Genomic DNA, 4,703 nt, shown 5'->3' on the forward strand with positions numbered 1-4,703 from the left:
CACAAACTTCGTTTTACTGTCTTTAGTTTCCTTGATCTGTCATACTGGGAATAAAGATCCTTCCACACACTTTACATCTTTTAAAAAAAGTTATGCTCAACTTCATATAGAAATACTTTGCAGAAGTGTGGTGATTGGGGAAAAACAAAAGGCACTAAGTTTTTGGTTTGGTTAGTGAATTCCATTAAATTTTACAGAGCAGTGAATTCAGAGGTAACCGCTGAACAATGCTTATTCTCAGATTATATTTTTTTTCCTTTTTAATGATACAATTTACTTACCTGATATTTCTTTACACAAGAAATAATACGAGGTGCAGGAAAATAGGAATGCTTTCCAGGCCTATAATACTAAATAGCTAAAGGGAACTTGAAAGACCTAGCTTGAACAGCTACCACCAAGTACAGCTGCTTACTGTGGCATTATTCACGTTGCTTAACCCTATATTTATAGGAACAGCCCTGTCTGTGCCATTTTGCCACTTCTGGGGCCAGTCAGAAAAAGGAGACTGAGATTTCAAAAATTCCATTCTGGGCTATAGGCAAAATCTCCTTTATGCCATCTGAACAGGGCCATCCAACGCAGGTAAATGCGGTTGCTAAATTTCACTTTGCTTTAGAGTTTGCTGTCAAATACATCTCAAACTAAAGGGCAACCATCATCTGTTTTCAACATGTCAATAAATCCCTCCATGGAAAGGAGAGGCTTGTATTGATGAAGGTGATAAAAGGAAAGGCAAAGAGACTGCTGACACGGCATACCACTCATTGAACAATGGAAGAACTGATGCACATTGCAATGAGCTTGGTGTTACATACTGGGCCCTCCACTGTGAGCATTAAAACAAGCTGTTTCCTGAGAAGCTTGCTGCACCCTTTGCCACTGCTCCAGTTGGAGAAGTGCTTATGCCGTTGTCATCAACTGGGGCCACCTCCCGGACAAATACAGAAGAGTAGGTTGCTGCAGGAGCAGGGGATGAGAGTGAAAGGAAGTGGCAAAGCCAGGGACGAAGAGGACAAGAAAGAAGGGATCAATAGTATCATGCCCGTCAGAAACTCGGCTTCCCTCTCTCTTGAAAAGCGTTGGCTCTAAAGTGAGTCATGCTGCTGCCTCAACATCATGGCCATTTTCCATTGGCTCTGGATGTCTTGCTCTGTTTTGTCCTTCAGTGTTGTCCCTGTTCTGGCCACCTCATGTATACCCACTGGCTTCAGGGCTGCTTAGTCTGCACTCTGCAGGAAGGGTGGAGGAGCCTTCCCCGTATGAGAAAGGTCCGTGGGTACAGTTGCCATCTTTCCAGCAGAAGCACCATTTCAGTAGCTTGCACAAGCTGAAGTAATTGTGTGAAATAAAATGATTCAGTTTCTCAGGAGCTGACTGTAGTACTCATTATGTAACCAGCTACACCAGTTACAAGTGAGTATTTCTGCTGGCATTCTGCTAATTTTTCCTTTGAATTTTATGAGTCGTGCCACAGTGTAAGGTTTGGACACATCTTCCACACAGCAATAAGTATTAAACAGGAAAATCTCCTAAGAAACGATCATGATGAAAGGCTAAAACATTTTCCACAGCTTTCAACTCTACCTGGGCAAATATCAAATGACCCAAAGCCACCATGAATTTTCTTCCTTCACAAATCTTTCTAAAAGGGCTGTTATTTGATGAGTAATCTTTTTTTTTTCTCCATCATTTTCATTTTGTCTCAGTCTGCAGGCAGGAGACTTCCAATGGCCAAGTATGAAGTTGCCCTCAGGCTAGGAAAGGCACAGTATCAAAACAGTACAGGAAACCTGTGTGCTTCTGAGCTTTAGGAAATGGTTGTATACAGAATAATTTCAACTTTTGACTTTTTTTTTTTAGTCTAATGCACTAAAAGAATATACAAAATGGTGACAGAAGAAAGCTCTTTATCAGCATTAAGTAGCTTAGAATGGTTGTTAATGTGGTTTCTCAACTCAGAATACTTTATTGAGGGTTTTTCTTCCCCACGTGGTCAGTGTAAAACACAAGCAATAGAACCCGTTCCACCAAGGATATAAAACCCTATTGATAGCCTTAGTGGTTTCTCTTGAGAAATTTGAAACTTAATATAGATGTAGTCCTGTTGACCTGCAGTCAACTTCCCATGGCAGAGGAGAACTATAAAAAGTAAAGGTCTCTTTGGTTCAGTTACATACCTCATGGAAATTCTTTTTTTCTCCTAAAAGCCAAGTGTAGCAATAAAGCTGTGAGCCAGTGGACCTTTCCCATTATTTTTCTTTCTGTGTTTTCCACTACAAAGACCATATTTTATAATATGTATAAATAAATATATATATGTATATATTAACCCTTATGATACTGATATTTTGAATGACTAGGGTCACAGTGAAAGATGTGAGAGACAATGGAATGAGCAGGAGAAGGAAATGAAGGTTGGAGTATCATCAGGAGGTCTGTGAAAGTCTGAAGTACAATTTGAACTGTGCCAGCAAATCAAAGCCAGTGGAAAGAACCTAACTTCTTGCAGCTTGATGGTGGTGAACTTTACTTCTAAAAGGTATTTTAAAGTCCTTTCTGTTAGTGCTGTATAGCTAATATGGTTAGTGGAGCTCTGCTTTACACCATCTCAAGTTGTCTGTCTACAGATGACCCCTAAGCAGTGTCTGAAGTTTGCTCATGTGGCTCTGGACATCTCTGTTTCTGATGAAAATCTCGGTCATATGGAGCAAAGGACCTTTCAGAGGGTTTTCTGGGGTTTGCCACATTGCTTCAGAACTTCTTAGCTACCACCATGTTTTCTTGGATTTCTATATTTCTTCACAGTATTGAATTGCTGAGAGCTGTGTGCAGAGCAAAAGCCTTTGAAGTGGCAGAGTTTGGTATCTTTGCATTAGCAGACCAAAATCACATTTCTCTGGGTAGTAAGAAGGGGCTCCACCCATGGAGGAAAATTCTCAGAGGAAGATTTGCTATGTCTTTTGATGAACCAAAGGGGTCAGGTGAGATTATTGCATCCACCTTCTGGGAATCTATGTGACTCCTTACAGGACTGCAATTCATGTGAAACCAGGGCAGGGGCTGCATAGGTTGAGAGTGCCTCATCCTGCTGTCAGCTGCATAAAAGTAACTGAATGGTTGTACAAGAAACTGGTGAGCAAGCCAAACAACTGGAAGAAAAGCAAAGAAGAAAGTGTAAAACAGACTTACTCAACTGATGGACTTGAGTCTGAATCTGGACCAATCCCAGACAAATAATACCTGCTGCATTCCTGTTCAAGGTCTCAATATTTCTTACTCTTCTCTTGTCTTTTGGGGACCAGTTTTAAAAGCACACTTACAATTCTTAGCTGTGAGGGCAGTGTGCAGTGCAGAGCTGGAACAAGAACACTGATTTGTTTTGCTAAACGGACCTTGGTAAAAATGAGCCTAGTAGTCCTGGCTCAGGTGCTAGGGTAGGGCAGCTACAGAGGTCAGCAAAGTGAACTCGGTGGATCCTGTTACCCAATTCAGGTATCAATCCAAACAGTGGAAAGTGTTCCGTTTTCCATCAGCTCATCAAACTACCTCTCAGCAGAGTTATCCATTGTTAACAGATTCTTTGTAGGCATTGCAGCTATGTTATTTATTTTGCAGCCTGGCACAGATTAATAATTCTCTGGCAACTCTGCTCCAAGGCTTTGAAAGCCTTTATGAAAGGCACCAGTAGGCAATCCACAGTCAGGAAAAGCTGTAGGAACACAGCTGCTTTACAAAGCCTCCAAAACAGTGGGGTGAGGGGTGCCAGATGTACTCGCTAATATAACCTGTGGGGGCATGGGTGGCCATTGCTTCCTATGGATTCTGTCTGAAAACCTCATTGAGCTAGATTGCCTGCTGCCTCATGAGTTGGGAAGTGGATAGCATTGCTTTCCACACTGAGTGGGGGAAACCATGAACAGGAACTTAATGGAGTTTTTGCACAAGTATTTCCAGTGGTCATGGAGAGGAGGAGATCACCTGGGTTTATGTCATTTAGCAAACTCCTCTCTATATCATATGCGGGTTTCTTTTAAGCATTCCTGCCAATATATCTCTCCTATCAACCATATAAATTTTGTTTTCCTTTTCTCTCAGAGATGAATTTCCATATGGAATATCAGTGTATAGGAAGGGTTAAAATCTTGAAGCTATTGAATCCTTTTTGATTTGGCATTGTTGAGTGAGCTGCAGAAAGCCTACCTGTTCTTGAGCATGCTGCAGAGTAACCAGAAACAATGGAACGAGGGAGAAGCTGAAAAATCCAGTCCCAGTTCTGTGCTAACAGCAGAGATATTTGTGAAACTAAAGTGCTTTTTCTGGACTTCAGGTTGGGTAGACACTATATTTGAGAACTTTGTCTTGTGTTTGTTAACTATTGAGGTTTCTTTTCTGAATTTTTGGAAGTGAAAGGAATTCTGTGGGCTGCAACTGGAGAGACTGGAGAATTTTGTGCAAGATCAAGGCAAGACAAGGGCAATATTCTTTTTCAGAGATATTCTATTCTGTTTCAGAGATTGGTCAGTTTAAGATAGTGTGTTTTTATAGCTGTGTTAAACCTGTTCAAGACAATGATAGTGACTTGGGGTTTTTTTTTGCATTGGAAACTGTCTTAGTTCTTAGGCAGATTTCAGCTGTAATCTTTATTGCAAGTTTTATTTAAAGTTTTTGCAGACTGTTCACAAAGGAGAAACCAAATCTGG

The sequence above is a fragment of the Tauraco erythrolophus genome, chromosome 4, assembly GCF_009769465.1.
Source record: "Tauraco erythrolophus isolate bTauEry1 chromosome 4, bTauEry1.pri, whole genome shotgun sequence".
Lineage (NCBI taxonomy): Eukaryota > Metazoa > Chordata > Aves > Musophagiformes > Musophagidae > Tauraco > Tauraco erythrolophus.